Source organism: Aythya ferina (assembly GCF_964211825.1).
Source record: "Aythya ferina genome assembly, chromosome: 23".
NCBI classification, from domain to species: domain Eukaryota; kingdom Metazoa; phylum Chordata; class Aves; order Anseriformes; family Anatidae; genus Aythya; species Aythya ferina.
In genome coordinates, this window is record NC_140321.1 from 6576176 (window position 1) to 6593918 (window position 17743).

A 17743-nucleotide genomic window follows, 5' to 3' on the forward strand; every position below is an offset into this window, starting at 1 on the left:
AGTAGGACCGGCTTGCTCCTGCTGTTATGAAATGGTCCCTCAGGTCTCGACACGAGGCTTGTCCTTCCTAGCAGTTAAGGTACTAGCCCCGGATAGATAATTCTCAGTGGGAATGATGCCTGTGAGGGTGGCCTTCTTCGTTGCAGGTGACTAGATCTCTAGATCTACACTTTATTAAAAATAGCATCTGTGAATTTCTGTAGTAATCTGCATCTCAATTTAAGATTCGAATCAAAGAAAGTCTGAAGTGGGCAGCCAGGTGAGGGAAGCACCTGTATCCAGAGAAGAGAGCTGCGGGCAGCTGATGTGGCCTCTGTCACTGCATCCACCTTGACTGCTCTGGTCTCATTTCCAGCTTCAGAGCTAAAGCCCTGGCACTCAGTTCCACAGCTACCACCTTCCGTACATCAGGACCAAGCTGCGTTCCCTCCCTGTTTGCTCGTGGGGAAGAGCAGCCCTGCTTTATCACTTTTCTCCGGGTAGGAAACCTCGGGTGAGTGCATTTTACAGCCAGGGCTTGGCTCTGCCGTGCCTGATACAGACATGACCTGAGGCTGCTTAGTAACGGAGTCAAACCTGTGTCAGTCATTAAAGGACTGGATACCTCCTGAAAGGGGCTGCAGGAGCCTTCAGTGCTATTCACTAGAGGGAGGGAAGACTGAAATCAGCGCTGGTGCAGTCTGTAGATTTGCCTGAGGCTTTGCCTTCCCCTAAGTGCTGTGTGTGTAATTGAAATTGCTCACCTCTTGTAACTTAACAGGAGCTTGCTGCTGCTGCATTAGGGTCTTCCAAGGAACAGCTCTGCTGTTGTTCCTCCTGCAGAAGAGGTATCTTTTTGGGCACTGAGCTTTGGGCTGCTCCAGCTGGCCAGTACTTTCTGGCATCGTGCTTTCTATGGATCAGGAGGAGCCCAGGAAAGCATCAGAGGGAAGCTTTACTGCAGGCAGTTCTCAACGCTGTGCAGGGGGCTGCAAAAACTGACTTATTCCCCTTTCCCATTGGCTGTTAAATTCCAATTCCTAATGCAAAGAAGAAGCTTCTGCTGCTTCAGGAGAGCAAAGTGCTAACGAGAGCTTGCCCTGGGACAGGAATGGGCTGGCTTTATCTCACAACCACTCTACTAGCACTCTCGTGGCTTTTCTTTTTCTCCTTTTCTCCCTTCAGGTGGTGGTGGGAATCCTTAGCACCCGATCCTGAGCAATGCTTTCTGCCTGGTGCTCTGCCATGCCATGCAGAGTTTCTCTTGTTAACTTCACCCAGCTGCGTGGAGTAGGGATCACAGCTGTAGCACCAGGTGGGCTCCTCACAAATATTTACCCTGGATCTTGTCCACTGAAGCACCTGGGATGGGGCAGAGCCCAAAGCCTCAGGCCCTGCAGGGTGTTTTGGGGCTCTGCTCCTGCCTCTTCCCCAGAACAAACGAGTCCAAGTGTTGTTGCTGTGTTGCCTCATCCTACCAGAGAAGCTGTTAGCAAGCCATGGGGGGGCAGAAGCTGTCCAGGGCTTATTTTCTAATATATGGGAACGGCTTCATGGTTAAAATTCATGTATGTTAATTAGGTGTAGCTTTGTCTTGCATCCTTATCAGCCATGCTTATGTGGCAAGCAGCAGAGAGTAAGGAGCCTATTACTAATTCAGACCGTCCTTTATATTTTGCTGCTAGGCAGCACGAAGTTATGCACTGCCAGAGCCCACTCAGGTTACATTAATGTTGCTGGAATAAATGTGTAATTGCTGTTTGCTTCGTAGCTTTTGTCGAGGCTGCAGACTGAAGCAACGGGGAGAGGTTTGTGGACTGTAGGGGGTAATTAAGCATCAAAGTGAAAATATTGCTCAATAGTTGGGAGCTCTTTGCATTTGGCAATATTGAATTTTGATGGAGGATTCTTCTCCTTTGCAAAGGGAGTTTCTGGCCGTTCAGAGGACAAAGCAGCAGCCTTCCCCCTGCAATATGGTGCAGCACGGTTAGACCTAAAATGTTTGTGCAGTGCCTCTGATGCCTTTCTCCTCGCCCGTACCAGGCGTTTTGCACGTAAGGAGGTGAGACCGAGCCACATTGTCACTTTTTTTTTTTTCTCCTCCTCCTTGCTCAGAACTCTTTAACGTGTCAGAAGCCACCGCAGCTGCTGCTGCCCCGGGAAGCACCTGCATGGCTGCTGCAGGCTGAGATGCTGGGGGGGTCCCCGTGCCACCAACGCCAGCTGGGTTTGTTTAGCCTGGAGAAGGCTAAAGCCGCAGGGGGTGGGGAATATAACTGAGAATCCCCTTCAATCCAGCTGCCAAATTGTGGCAGTTTGAGGGCAGGGTACTGCTTTTTCTGCCTCTTCACAGCCTGGTTTGTAGACTCGGCACGCACTCGGGGTGGCTGGTGGGGGTGGTTAGTTGCTGGGGATCTCTTTGCGCTCCCAATAGGTTACGGACAACAGCTTCTGCTCAAAAAGGAGGTGAAGGAGCCAAAAAAAAAAGGTGAAGGAGTGACTTGCTCTCCCTGCTACAATAGAGATTTTTAAATACTTCTACCAGCAGAGCCTTGTAGCCCTTGTGCATTGGAAATGAGCTGCTTTAAGGCTTGCTCTAAAAGAATATTGAAGTGGCAAATCCATTTACTGTATGGAGGAAGCAAAAGAAGAAGCTCTCTCTTGGGATTCCCCCAGCAGGCTGGGCTCTGGCTGGGCTTTAGGGAGATTTTGCCCTTTCTTCCCTGCTTGGAGTTTTAAAGAAGGGGGAGCTCTGCAGCCTGCACTCCCTGCCTTGCAGCTTCCCTTTGTCGCGATTTCTTGGCAAGGGGTTTTGATGCAAGAGCGTGTCTTTAATTTATCAGAACTGATTTACCTCTTCCCTAGGGCTGCAGCGCTCTCTGGCCGGGATCCTCCTCTGCACAGCCCTGTAGAGAACCTAAAATTCAAGAGATTTCACCAATTCAGAGAGTGCCTGAGCATTTCCTACGCTGGGGCTGGCGTGAGCTGACTCAAGGGCTGTGGGCTCTGGCAGGCACATTGTGCTGGCACGGCCCAGCCTGCGAGGCTTGCTCATGCAGCAGCTGCTTTCCAGATACATTTGATCCTTCTCTCCTGTTCCTTGGTTCCTTGAGGCTAGATCTTACTGCACTTACTTTCTGAGTTTTTTTCTGGCTGTAGGTACATCAGGAGGAGCGTTGCTGCGTACAGGCTGGAGGCATCCCAGCTGCAGACGGTGCCTCTTTGCCAGACCAGCTGCTGCTGCCCTGTGAATGGAGACAGGCAGAGATGTGACTGTGCCTTGAGATTTTTATTTAATTTTTTTCTGCACCACCTCTGTTCTGCACCAGACAGACTTTTCTGTGGGTGCCTCATATTCAGAACTCTATAAAGTTGCCCAGATTTCAGTACCTGACCTACTAATACTGCTGATGAGCAGCAATGACTGCACGCCGAGCTTTTTGCTGAACTAGTTTACTCTCAAAAACCCTCCCTCTGCATTAGGCCCCATACACAAAGGATTATTTCCTTGCAGATCTGAAGCCATTCATAAGAGAGCAGCTTATTCACGGATGCAATTAGAACACTTGTCTGACTCATTACTAGGGTTGATGGTAAATCAAAGAAATATTCAGTGTGTTCCTATAATTATTCTTGGTGATTTGTTGGATTGTTTTCCTCTTGGATCTGGTCTCGGTTTTCTTTTGCTGATATTCTGCGTTAAAAATCTTGCATAATCGCAAGGATCCAGCTTGGTGGAGGATGCCCACGGATTCATTCACCTGGCTCACAGGAGAAGTGATGGGAGCTGAGGCCAAGCAGTGAAGGTCAGGGCATTGTGTGTGCTCTCCCCGTGTCGTATTGGGTATTTACTGACTTTTCTTTGGAATCCAGCTCTGGTCCTGAGACTGCAAACAGGCTCTTCACGCTCTCCAGGGTTTGTGCAGCAGTTCTTCCGTGTGAGTTGCCCAACGCGCCTTGCTTAGCTTAAGATGTGTGGCAAGTATTTGGCTTCAAGTGGGATCTGTTGAAGAAATGAGTCATTTATCCAGAGCCTAGGTAATAGTTTGTCTGGAACAGGCAGGAAGAACAGACACCTTCCAAGAAAAGACGTGAGAAGGGCTTTTCTCAGGATATTTCAGGTGAGGCCACAGTAGAGACCAGGCTCTGCTGTGCTGGGGTGGTGGAGGCAGCAGGAAACCGCTCTGCAGTGCAGAGGTGAGCTCATAAGACACTGTGCAGACGTTTTATTTATTTTCTATATACCTACACATCAGGCCTTTGCTCTGCAGAGTCATTCGCTTGTGCAGCACAGCAGTAAGCTCTGCAAAGGTCAGGAAATGTTGATTTCTGCTCTGGCAGCCTGACTGTAACCTGTAAAAGTTGCCGGAGCAAAGGCAAGCTGCTTTCTCACTCGTGCAGGTTGTTTCGTGTGTCTGATCCTGGGGCTGCTGCAAGGGAGCAGCCAATGCTCAGGACAGCCTGATGGGCACTGGGCCCCTCTCCCAGATCGATGGTCTGAGTTCAGGAGTGACTTGAGGGACGCAGAGAGGTGGTTGGTGCTGGCAGTCCTTCCAGGCACGTGGGTGAACACAGCTCTTCACCCGGTGCTGGGCAGCAGTAAGTTTGCTTTGCCTTTTGCTCAAGGTGTGGTGACAGTCCTACAGTCCTTCGGCCTCAGCTGATCCGAGGCCGAGATCTGAGACGAGCAGCTTCAGTCTTGAACCAGAGCATTACCAGCAGGTCACGGAGCAGAGGAGGGTGGAACAACTGCTTTTTAGTCATACACACTTTTCAGAGCCTGAACTCACCCTTGTCTCTGTAGGTTCCTCTCCGTTTGAAAGGCCATGCTATTCAGGATGTGCCTACCAGCAGCTTACAAGCCTCAGCTTAGACTTGAAAAGCATTGATTCCTGTTCGCTTCTTTCTTTGATGTAAAGAGCACTTCTGCAAAGCAGTTCCTTGTTCTGCCATGGAGCAGGACATAGCTCACTGGGCTCCGAGCCTTTAATGTTGAGAATGCAGGCACGATAGCAGTTGGCAAGCAACAGGTACTTATCTCCCCCAGCACACGAGGGAGGGCAGATTCTGCAGGCTGTGACTTACTCATGTGTTATGTGTTTGCTGCTGCTACAAGATCCAATTCCAAAAAAAGCTTTCAGGAGATGACTTTTTCTGCAAAGTTCTTTTTTTTTTTTTTTCTTTTTCTTAGCAGAATACAAGGTCTCCCCTAAAGCAGGATACAGAACAATCACACCTTTAAGGTGGTCAGATAGCAGCAGCCAGGCTCTCCCTTCTACACAGTTTGCTGCTGTGCCTGCTGAACAACCCTAGCATTTAGCCCCTAGACATGTAGGAAATCTGGGTGCAGTTCAAAATTGGTGTTTGGCTTGACATAAACTTTTAATGTTAAGGTGACATGCAGCCTGCAGAGGAACAATTCCAATACTGAAGTCAAAAAGTTGTTGGATTTTTTAATTTATTTTTTTTTCTGCTATGCTGTAGTGCCTCTGTGTAGGGCTGGGAAGCTGGATGTTGTCACATTGTGCAAGGTTTTGCTGAGCAGAAAACCCTCGAGGAATTGCATGGTGAGCCGGAGAGAGAGCAGCTATCAGCGTGTGGCTGCATCCTGCTAACAAATCCTGCTGGAACGAGGTTTGTACCCAGCTCAAAATGCCAGTGCAGCCCCAGCTGCTGGCAGTGCACCACGCTGTACTGCGCACACGTACTCTTACTGCTTGGAGTTTGCTCCTTCACACGGGATGGGATTGCCAAGAGCATGAGCTGTATTATGGTCTGGCTTAGCTCTTCCAGCCTGGCCAGCCTGTGGGAGCCCGTTAGGTGGAGGGATGCAGAACAGCAAGAAACCTTGAAGGAAGGCTGATCCTTCCCCCGAAGCTGGCAGAGCTGCTGCCGAGATGCTTTCAGGCTTTGAGCAGGCAGGACTGGACAAAGGGCAGACTGATCCGATGTGAATGCAGGGAATCAGGGCAGCTATTTATACTTCTCCTGGGGGGATGCTGGGTCAACCATTTCCCACGAGCTCTTAATTCCTTTGTTCATTTTCTCCTGTTCGTAAGAACCTCTCCAGAAAGTCTTTAGGAGGTGTGTGGAGGCTTCCTCCTCTGTTTGTGCTGTCACACACTTCACACTCCTGGTGTGGAGGACTTCTGAAAATCATCAGTAGTGAAAGAAAACCCTCAGACATGGTCACGATCAGACAAACGTGGGTCAAAATCTTATTCTTTAGGGGAAAAGGAGTCAATGCCCAAAGCTTCACCATCAGCCCAGTACTGATGGACTATCACTGTGACTAGAACTGAGTGTGCATGGGAGAAATCTTCAGTTTTCCACAATCTGTTTCTCACCTGGTGCTTGTGGTTTGTTGTGACAGGGAGCTAGAGCCTTTCCTCAAAGGGCTGTGATGTGCAGGGAACTCCAGAGGCTGGAGGTGTTCTCATCCCTCTGTTCTGTGCAGCATCCTGGATGCTGGTCTGGAAGAATGAAGTCCTTACATCCCATGCACCAAATCCTAGAGCCAATTACCATGCTATTTTTCCTCACCAGGCTTTTATTTTAGTTTAACAGGTGAAATAAACCTCTTTTTCCCTGTCCCAGGCAGAAAACTCAGTCCTGATACCTTGTAAAGGATCCAGGCTTCAAACTGCTCAGTACAGAGCTCTGTACCTAGTCCTGGAGAGCTGCTGAGCACAGACATAATGAGGCTTCTTTTCTTCTCCGTGTGGACCCTGAATTACACGGAGGTCTGTGTGGCATGTCCTGCGGTTAATACTGCTCTTGGGAACTGACAGGGTGGGGGAAGGAAAGCTGAACTGTCTCTCCCCTTAGCCAGGCAACCAGACGTGCATCTGTGCAAGTGTGTGCTGGCAATACTAATCAAAGGGCTGCTGGCACAGCCCTGCCCAGCAAACCCTCTGGTGTATTGTAGCAGCCTGTTATTTTGCTGATGGCCATGCAGCTTCCTAAAAGCCACCGACCCCTTCTTGATCTTAATTTGATTCTGGCAACTGGACAGGGGCTGCGGTTTCTCTCCTGTCCCGGTTCCACAGCAAGTCCAATGCTTTCTGCTGCTGTAAAGGAAAGCTGAGCAGCAGAGAAGCTGAGAACTTGTGGGGAAAGCATATGTGGGTGAGCAAATCTCATATAGGTGGTAAACTTCTAAAATATTTTCAGGAGCCCCCCTTCTGCCTCAGCCGCCATCTCAAAGCACTACAACAGCCTGGTCTGTGTCCTGTCCCACTGCCTAGATATTAAATACCTCAAAGAGGAGGAAATCTCACCTGTCTCTCACGTTATCTTTCCTATCTGACCACCTCTGTGCCTCTCCTCCCTTCCTTTCCGCAGAGATAAATCAAGGGCCAAGAACGTCTTCGTGCAGCACAGGCAGTGTCACGGGGCTTGGCTTGTGGAGCCTCCCCGGGCCAGGCCCTGGCGTGCTGCTACCTGCCAGAATAAGCAAGTTTAATTACCTGCATTAATATTCAGACCATGAAGTCATCAGTATTTGTATTTATGCGTTTATAGAAATGAAACAAGCTTCCCAGAGCACTGCTGCTGACAGCGCATTCCCCCAAGGCCCTTCCTGGGAGAACCATTTGCCATTTTGCATACATACATTTCAATTAATTACAATAGGCTGATTGATTAAATGAAATAGGATGATTAATTAAGTGACAGTTGTAGAAATCAGCTGGGGTCAGGGTAAACATATGGAAAAGACAAGTGGCTCGCTGACAATTCGATTTTCACTTCAGAACAAGGGGTGTTAGATATGGGGGTTTTGAGCTCTTCCTGGGATCTTATTTTTGGTTAAAACGAGTCAGAACCTCATAAATCTGTGAGTGGCAGACGCTGTTCAGTGAAAAGCAAAGCAGCAGCAGTGCCAGGAGCCCCAGTATCTTCTCCGTGCACTCCTCTTGGCCTCAGCTGCATGCCCCAGCCTACGCAGCTCTCTCTCAGCTGATCTGGGAGCCGCAGCCGTGAGAGGTTAATGGGTCTGCTCTGAGCTGGGAACCGCTCTGGCTTCTTACATCAGCTCTTCCCATCTGTGCACACCCAAATTGCAGCCCCACGCTGCGACACCCAGGCTGCAGCAGCGCTCAGCCTGCCCCTGCGCGCATCCGTTGGCAGCTGGCAGGCTGCCCTTCTCCCCGCTGCACCTCCTCTCCGAGCCCTCCTCTTCCTCCCAGCATGGAGTAGGTGAAACCGGTCCTGTGCTTACCATCTGATCCACTAAGAGATGGGAAGCATTGCTAGGGAAGAGACAGCATCGCCTAAAGAATATGCGCAGCCTAGCAGGGGCGTCTGAGGGGCTGACCTCTCTGTAAGATGCTTGTAAAAATCTCAAAGAAGCAAGGCTCCGTGCACTTGCAAACCTATCCTGGACTTGAGTCAAGTTCCTCCTGGAACAGCTCCTGTTCTCCAGCACGCCCAGAAGTTGGATTGCTCCAGGTTGCTTTCCTGCCCTCTGCCTTTTGGCCAGAACAGCAGGGTTGCTGCAAGGAACTAGCAAATACCAAACGATGCCAGGGCCACGTGAGATGTGAGTGAAGCTGGTAAATCCCACCTGGGGAAGGCACAAAACCTCGCGGGAGCTGAGCCTTTGGGTAAGGCTCCAAGCGCTGCCAGGATGCAAGAAACACAGAGTTGTTCCTACTTCTAACCTCTGTGAGGCTGTGCGCTACGTTCGGAGGGCTTTGCACGAGGAAAAGATGACTTTGGGAGGGTGCTTGTAGAAGATCTCAGTGGACCAGATCACTGCATCAAAACTCAAAGGCAGAATTTGGTTATCCCTGTACCAGATGTCATCAACCAGCCCCCCTGGTACTGAAAATATGCAGTGGTGCTTGGTGCCCAGAGTTGACCCGAGTGTGGCAATGTGGTTGAGTCTGCACAGCCAAGGCCAGACCAAAGAGAACAGACACCAGAGAACAAAGAGAACAGACTCCAGAGGCTGCTCCAGAGGTGGAAGGAGTGGAAGAGTCCAGGTGAAGTGCCTGGGACCTGTGGATCTGATGTTTTCCATCTCCCAGAGGAGCTAGACCTCATTAGGTAAAAGGAGGCGTTCCCAAGCCAATCAGCAATCTATGAGTCTAGAAATATTCACGTTTCTTTTTCCATATCCCACTGGGAGCTTCCAGTGGATGTTACAAAACTCAACACACAACTATGCTCCTCTCCCTCTGCTCACCCAGCCACGGTGGCACCGAGGTTTCCACAAATTGATTTGACCTATTTACCAGCTGCGTTCTTGTCTCCAGCTCCCTCCGTTGCTCAGGGGTAATAAACTCTTCTGCGGTTCCGGCTCCGAAGCGAAAACACCTCTCCAGCGTGGGAAAAAACGGCAACCACACCAAAACACCTTAGCAGGGAAGGATCCAAGCCCACTCAATGCAATCTGCCCTTCCCATCCTAGCAGAGCTGACTGATTGCTGCGGCAAGGCTAAAGCAAGAGTCCAGTGTTCCCATGGTAGGCAGCTGGCTTTTTTTGCTCCATGCTTGGCATTTTCTGCCAGTGGACAGCACTGGCTGCCAGGGATGCAGGCAGTGAAAGCTGCCCCAGCATCCAAAGGGCACACGAAGTGAGCTCAAAGAGCACGAGCCCCAGCGATTTTCTTTTTTTTTTTCTTTTTCTTTTTTTTTCCTGGAGAGCCACCACCACAATGGAATCGAAACATTTTCCTGCCAAAAGAGAATTTGGCATTTCTAAGAGAAATGTTAAATTGCTGCAGGCTAATTAGAGACCTTAACCCCAGAATTAAGTCCTGGGGTGGAGAGGTAAGAGCCCAGCTTGAGAAGCTGCATAATGAGCAGGCATTAACAGCCAGGCACACAACTGGAGGAAGCAGAGGGCGGCATGAGAGTGTCTGATAATCTCACAGATAAATATACGGGTAGACACATTAATATGTAGGCAAACACTGCTCTGCTCAGTATACTCAGTAATTATCTCAGGGATCACCTAATCTATGTCAGAATTCTCTTTGATTTAGCTCAGTTCCAAGCTCCTGTATAAAATCAAGCAGCATGTTATTCCTGGTAGATACTGGATCCGCTCTCACTTGTAAGGCACGGAAAACAGCATTTCCTGACCTTTTTGGTGGTTTGTAAGGATAAATTCCTGGTTTTGCAGTAGTGGCAGGGGCCACAGGAGACCTGTGAATAAATTCTGTGATCTGGATGTGTTTAGCACTCTCCCCTTGCTCCAGCAGCTCCTGCAATGCTCCAGCACTGTTTTTTGTGCCACCCTTTTAGTTAATGCTGACCAGTGGTGCAGAGGAGTACCTGCTGGCTTAATGGTGTCAGATACATTCATTAATTATCCCCCAACCGACTATAAGGCTGATTACAAAGACCTAGGATTTTAATTTCCTTAAAGCCTGCTTGGCAATGCTGGGAAGTGAAGAGGGTTCCTCGTGTAAACATTTAATGAGTTAAACCACTTCTGACAGCAATTACACAGCATCTCATACTTACATTCCTTCTTCAGGCAAAGACCAAGGTCAAATCAGTAATTAAAGCATATCAAGGAGCCCGTATGAGTGGGATCCAGAGGGAGGCCTGCCCGCAGTTTTATTCTCTTGCATTTCCAGCAAGGCACGCTATCGACGTGTGCTATGCCTGGAAATTGCTAAGCAGGCTGCTCTGCTACAAACCAAAGAGAGAAAGCAAACAAATCACAGGAAAATAATCCTGAGTCCTCGGTCTGTGACTTTTGTTGTTTGACCGCTGCTGCATGTACCTCACTGTGCTAATGAGCAGTCATAAATATTCCCCCTCGGAGTCAATAACGCATTTTCAGGAGCCTGCAGAGCAGTGCAGGAAGGGTGCCCTGAGCTCCCGCTTGCTCTGCATTACATCAGCCTCTGGTACCTTCTCTGTGCGGTATCTCCAAAGCGATGTTGCCTCTTCTTCAGCAACGAGCACTAATGCAATGGAGTAAAAGGCAGATGAGATGTCTTCAGGTAGGGTCAGTGCTGCATTTCCAGCGTGGTTCTCCTGTAGAAGGCTCGGATGGGCTACAAATGGGGTTTTGTGTCAGAGCAGTGGAAACAGGAATTAATGTACACAAGAATGAAGGCTTCAGACTTTCCCTTTCTCCTTCTTATGATCTCCTTGTTAAATAGAAACAGTGCCAGCTAATACCTGACTGTATTAAACTGGGACCAGGATAGTGACTTATTAGGATTTCAAATCAAAATTATCTGGAAGAAGTGATGTAGCAGGTTTTTCCCCGGCCCTTTGGGCTCCCCCAAACAAGATTTAGTAGGAAGCAAAAAATATTCTTCAGCATGGGATGCTGCGCTGTTGGCTTTCCTGAGATGAATTTTGCTAAAGTGCCATTATGAAATTGTGTCGTGAGGATTTTTTTCAAACGTTATAATAATTTGTAGATGGATATTGCTGCAGTTATTAAGACTTACTGTGATTTTAGTGGCATTCTGGTCATGGACTTGTGTGCTGCTAGAAAGCTCTTTAATCCCTAATAGCTTGTAGCAGTGCCTGCAATGAAAGACAGAGCGAGGTCGCTGGGTTTTCCAGGGCTTGCAGGCTTGGTGATCAGAGCCTTTCCTAGCGAGCAGCAGGACTGTGCCCCCCTCTGCACTTTCCACACTGTCCTGCTCCACCTGATATCGCTGCCAGGACTTTAACTGCCCCTGAGCTTTCAATAGCAGAACTGTGTGGAGTTTATTTTATCCACAGGGAAGTCTGGGGACGGGCACAAAGGGATGCTCGGTTCGGGCTGGATCACAGCAGGGACTCACTAGCTGTTATTGGAAAGAGGTCAGTGAACTCGGTGAGCACGAATGAGCTATTTATTAAGCCATGGTCTGAGGAGCTGTAGGATTTACCTGATGGCTGCTGCTGAAGTCAGCAGGGACCAGGTTTTGCCACATGATGCTGTCTTTGCATCCATGTGCATCAAGCATGGAGACAGCGGCTTGGGAGGACCAGTTCAGCATCCTTCCCATCCCCATCCCCATCCTGGGCTCGCAGACACTGATGGGGAATCTCCATCAATCCCCATGGGGTGCTACAGATGGTCCACTGGCCAGGGGATGTTTCAAAGGATGCTGGAGGTGGGCAAAGCACCGAGATGACCGAGAGCTGGCTCCCAGGTACATTTTGTTCAGCAGATGAGCCCGGCTCAGGATGCTGCACTGACGGCACCAGCAGCAAATTAACTCCTGCTTCTGCAGCAGTGCCGCGTTGGTGCTGTGGATGCACAGAGGTTTCGGTGCTGGAGGGTTTGTGGGTGAGGATGCAGGTGGGTCTCCAGGGCAGAGAGTACGTGCCCGAGAGAAGGCAGCTCCCAGCCCCTTGCGAAGCTGCACACGCTGAGGAATGCTGAATTAATGCTGAATTAATGCTGAACTGCTTTGCAAGGCAGGGGGCCAGTGGTTGTTGGAAGAACGCGCTGGTTTTTCAGCTGTCTTAGCTTAAGGGGACCTGGAGACCTGCAGCTTTAAAAACTGAAAATGTTGAATTCAGAAATGCGCTATTGTTCCAAAGCAGGCAGAATGCCTAACAGAGGTAGAGCAGCAATCATAAATGTTAAACACACCAAGCAGGAGGGAAGAAGGCGCTGTTATTTTTATCTGGAGACCACACGGTTCCAAGGAAATAACGATAGTGTCCTTTTACAGCAGATGTACAGGAATTGATGCAAATTCCACTTCTGCTGGGGCGTCGGTAGCCCTTTGCCATGCAACAATTGAAAAAATGGTACCACGGGTAACGAGAGTATGATTTGTCCAGGTTTTGTGATAATTGAACTAATAAAAAAGCAAACTGACAGCAATACATGCACTCATCGTTATATGATCATCCGTTCGATTTCCTTTTCCCTTGGGTCCCCTGATTGTTAATTTTACAGGTTACAGATCTTTAATGAAGTAGTACACCAGGAAGATGCTGTTAATGATTATTAAAGGGTTTATATATTTCTTTTCAATAATTTAAGTTCACCACGGTCAGTGTTATTACACTGAACACCAGATTAATTAGTGAAGATGGGGTTGCAGTGACAGGAAATTGTCACTGTAACGTGTCATCCTGCCTTGGAGGTGCCCATTAATTAACACTTAAAACACAATTTGGAATCCTAATCGAGTTTTATCCGAGCTCCTGCCATCCTCACATGTCCTGACTAATGTCCCTCATCCCTGAGGCTGCCGAGGGGCTGCTGCAGGGGAAGCACCGGGGGCACAGGTGGGAAATGAACCCGAGCTGGTGGGCGTTGAACTTCACATTCCGGGCAGGAGCCAGAAAAATGTGGCTGCACAAGAAATTATCAAGCAACTGGGGCCCTGCACACAAAGCCCAGCGCTGCTGGGGAATGCGATCAGTCATTAACTGCGCTTAACCTCCACGTCAAGGAGCCTGTTACATTTATTATTTCTTTCAACCAGTGTGCCGCAGTGCTAAGCATAGGTAATTTCACTGGGAAAGGGAGAGGCCCCTTCCTTTAACCAGCAGCAGTTGTTGAATCAGCGTCTTTACGACAGTGCCTTTCCCAAAGTCTATAGAAACAGTAAAAACTCACGGGAGACAAATATTTCCAGTAAGTCACAGACCTGAATGATTTTTAAAGCTGCGTTTTACATATCCTTGTCAGGCGATGGCAGATATGGCTGTATTAATTCGGTGATATTCAGCTTTTAAAGTAGCTGCATGTGAAAGGTGCCAGGCTGCAGCTCAAGTCTTTGCCACAGGGGTGCTGGTGGTGGAAGCCACCCCTGGATGCGTGGGATCAGTCCAAGACCTGGCTGACATTAGTGGCCAAATTCAGGCAGATTCATGAAAATAAATACAACATTTTGGCCTGTGCCTTGGTGTCTGGAGCATGAGTTAATGGCAGTGCTACCTGGCCTGGGGATGTTCTGTCTCAGCTCCCACCACCGCATGCAGCCACTGTGAGGCTGGGACCACTTCCCTGTTTTATAGCCCCACTAAAACACAACTCAGACCTAGAACCAAAAGATTAAGTGGGATAGTCCTCTCCTGGACTTCAAGGGAATGGCATTTCGTACAGTATTCTGCTTCCCAATGCTTTAGTAGCTCAGCAAGCAGTGACGCCCTGCCATTTATTACCATTTTCCTGTAGTATCTTCCCCGGTGACTCATGCACTGCCTTTATAATCTAATAATTGTTTTCAATTTCTACATTGTGTCAAATTTAATTATATCTCTTGTGTTTAATCCAGTGGTTTAGCTCTTTCTCTTTGGAATCTCTATTTTCATTATAACTTAGAAGCAGATTTAGATGTGCAGTGTGTATAATAGCTCTTTAGTACTGAAGAAAATATGTATTATTTTTTATTTAAAGCTTCCTAATAAGCAGTTGGGCTATGAATATCAGCCTGAATTACAGGTTTCTCCTTGCCACATCAGCTATTAAGAAGTTTTGTAGTTTTATGTGCCAGGGACATATCCTTTCATTGTCCTTATGACCTTTAATTTCTAGTCCAAACTAGGTGCATCTAAGCACCTCTTTGGTGATTGTTCATAATATATTGCTATTTTTCCTGCAAGATAAAAATAATTGTGTAGTAGTCTGTATTCCCTTGGGGATTCCCTAGGGGAAAGGCATTTTGAGAGCGAGCTTGTGAACAGAAAAAGTACTCCTGGAGAAGGGCCTGTGGGTGTGATGCCTCTGCTGATGCAGAAGCCTTATGGGCACAAGCACAATTTCCATTGATTCCCAATGAAGAGAGAGGCTGCTGGCTTTGGGAATTCTTCCAAAAGGACTCTGTTTTTAAAAGAAAAATTAAAATTCAACCCAGGTTTGTTTGGAATTCGGATGGCAATGATCGAGATGTTTGTGAACCGATAGGCACCCTGCTGCAGTTTGAATTTCTAAGAAAATCAGCATCGCCCAGTTTTGCAATTAAAATCTCTTGTGGTTGCTCTGACCTCTTAAATAGACCTTTTTTTTTTGTTGTTTTTGGTTTTTTTTTTGTTTTTTTTTTTTTTTTTTCTTGTGTGTGTGTGTGTTCTTCCAGTTCTTTTGGGGCCCATGTGGGAAGAGGTGGTTGGTGAAGAGAACGTGAAGAATCTCGTGTTCATGGAGAGGGCTGAGGTTAGATAAAATACAAGGCTTAAGCCTAGAGAGAGCTGCAAGCTTCTTAGTGGTTTGTGGAGTTTTAGGAGCTTCTCTCTTCTGAATAAGAAAGAAAACTTTCCTTCCTGTTTTCAGTTTGCCTGGGAAGTTGAAATTCCCTGGGAACACACAGATACGCTTTTCTTGTGACCTTGCCAGCTTCTGCACCAAATAGGAAGCCTGTGCAGGTGATGCTTTATCAATGCTTTGGGGATCCCTTCATGGTCAACAGGGTCTAAATGAACAGAATTTAGGCTCAGAAAGGAAGACAGATGCTTGTGGCCCAGATGCAGCAGCCACTTTTGCTGATCACCCTGCGGCTAGCGTGCAGCAGCAGCTCCTGTGTCGTATCAGGGATGCAAATCCACGAAACCCTGCCCAAATGCAGAGAGAAGAGCCCCCCGCTCCGTGCCGGGGGCAGACACAGCTCTGGGAAGCGGCTCTGCAGCCTGTCCCTCTTCCCTGGGTGACACCAGGGGTGCAGCAAGAATGCCCATTTCTCTGTGCTAATTAGCTACGGCAGCCTGGGCTCAGCGGCTGCAGACAAAGCGCTGTTGTGAACGAGCCCAGCGCACACAAATGCGCTTTTCTCAGCATGCGAGATAACTCAGCAGCCTCTAAAAGCCAGAGCCTAGTGCCCCTCCCTGGCTGGAAGCCCGTTATCGGCACCAAGGGGTACGGGGGGGGGGCAGAGCAGCTCCGTGCTGGCAGCTTTCCCACTAGGCTTGGCACGGCTTGGTTCACCATTTATTTACCTGGTGTTTATTCACCATTTAGTTACGTGGTTTTGCAGCACCAGACGAGAGAAGCAACCCCCTCCCTGCCTGGAGATGTGCAGGTGCTTTTTCATTTATCAGCTCGTGCTGAAACTCCCCTCCTTTGCCTCTCCTTCGCGTGGGGGTGTCAGCACCTGTGCCTTCCCCCTGCTCCGACAGCCCTAGGAGCAAGTCAGCGGATCCATCCCTGCTCTGATCAGAAGGGGACTCATTAGAGGAGAAAATTCAGCCACCGAGCAAGAGCAGACCCTCAGGGTTCAGTTAAAGCCGCCTAAAACGGCTCCAGCTATATGTACGTCCACAACAGAGGATTGCTCGTGGGGAAAGCGCCTGTTGCCACGTGTGCAGAAGCAGACAGGCATTTATTTACAAGCTCGGGGCCGTGCAAATCCCCGTGATCCATACTGGAGCTCAGTAATACGAGGTGACAGTGCATAATGAGGAGCCAGGGATCCATTTACCTCTCAGGTGTTCCTAATAACTGGATATTAATTGTTGTGGGAGGTTTGTTGGTGAAGATATCCTCCCCTTTCCTATAAGCGGGGTCTCGCCCTAGCAGACCTAACTGGCCTCACTGAGACGTGCCCATTCCCTGCGGTAAGATCCTGATGAGACGAGTAAAGAGAGAGTTAAGGCTGTCGGGCACACCCGCCTCCTTCCCCAGATGCTGCAGCTCCTGCTCACCCTTCCCCATCCTACCACGATGCTTTTCCAGGCAGGACACCTGCATTGGCAGCGCTGCTCGTTCATTTTCCTGCAGGCGCTAATTAGAGGCCTCGTGTCCCCCGTCACTTGCTGGCTCTGGCTTTCAGGCTGCGGTCCCACTCCTCCCAGCTGCTCGGCTCCGTTTTTTGGGGCTGGCCCATCCGCAGCCCCCCAGGAACGTGCCCGGCTGCTGCCAGCTCCGGGGGCAGCACCTCCGGCTCCTCTGCCCCCCAAAGCTTCACCCCATGGGCTGCATCGCTCGGGTCTGAGATGATTTCTCCTGCTGCAGACGGCGTTGCTCCGTGTGCTCAGCACTTATCAAATTAGCTGGTGCTTTGTAGAAGGAACGCAGCGCTCGGCGCTCTGGTCCTTAGGCAGCGGGTGCCGCTCGCATCCTGTGCACGGGCATCTTGTTGCCTTTTATTTATCCCCAAACCGCCTGCCATTAGCTCCAGCAGCTTCCATGGATGGAGCTGTTCCCATGTTAAAAAGGAAAAAAAGAAAGAAAAAAAAGGAAAACAAACAAACAAAAAAACACTTTCATCATCTATTTTTCCATCTACTGCCATATATATAAAAGAGAAATCTCCGTGACTGTTTGCAGGCAGGCTGCTGGTTGGGTTTGGTGGAGCAGGGACCCAACCGTGGCTTTATCTGGTCTCTCGTGGGTCTGTAGCTCTCCTTTCGCTTTATTTTATGTATTTCCCCTCTTCTCCGCTCCTTTTGAATTTGCTTCCTGTTTTATCTTGTTTATTCCTCTTTAGAGATGGCGAGAGAGAGAGGGAGAGGGGCTCCTTTGAAAAGTCTGCGTAAATGAGCCACTGTGGGAGGCCAACCACCCTTCACAGCCCTGCGAGCCGGTGGAGAGGCGCCTGCCAGAATATTAAGCTGCGTGCTGAATGGGGACCGCACGGAGCAGCCCTCGTGGTCCTCTTAGGAGGGGACCAGGAGGGGATGGGGGCACTCAGCTGCCCAGAATGGATCCCACTCTGAAGTCAGAAGCCCAGGCTTTCAAAGATGACTTCAAACACTTGATGTCCGGGTCGTGCGAGAGCGCGGCAGATGCGTGCTTTGGGTTCAGCTCAGCCGTGGCAGCAGCTACGGTTTGGTTTTCATTAGATTGCAGCAGGCTGTGCTTTTCCACGTCTAGCTCAGCTCTGGCAAGATCTGCAGCCGAGCT

The 17743-nt window shown here is 49.1% G+C and overlaps 1 long non-coding RNA gene across 1 annotated transcript; it reads left to right on the forward strand.

The window, feature by feature from the left end:
* The first annotated feature begins 1356 nt into the window (after positions 1–1356).
* On the forward strand, positions 1357–3606 carry LOC311423011. Its single transcript, XR_014685555.1, has 3 exons — positions 1357–1615; positions 1904–2041; positions 3139–3606. It is a non-coding gene; the product is annotated as an uncharacterized lncRNA (long non-coding RNA).
* Positions 3607–17743: the final 14137 nt, after the last annotated feature.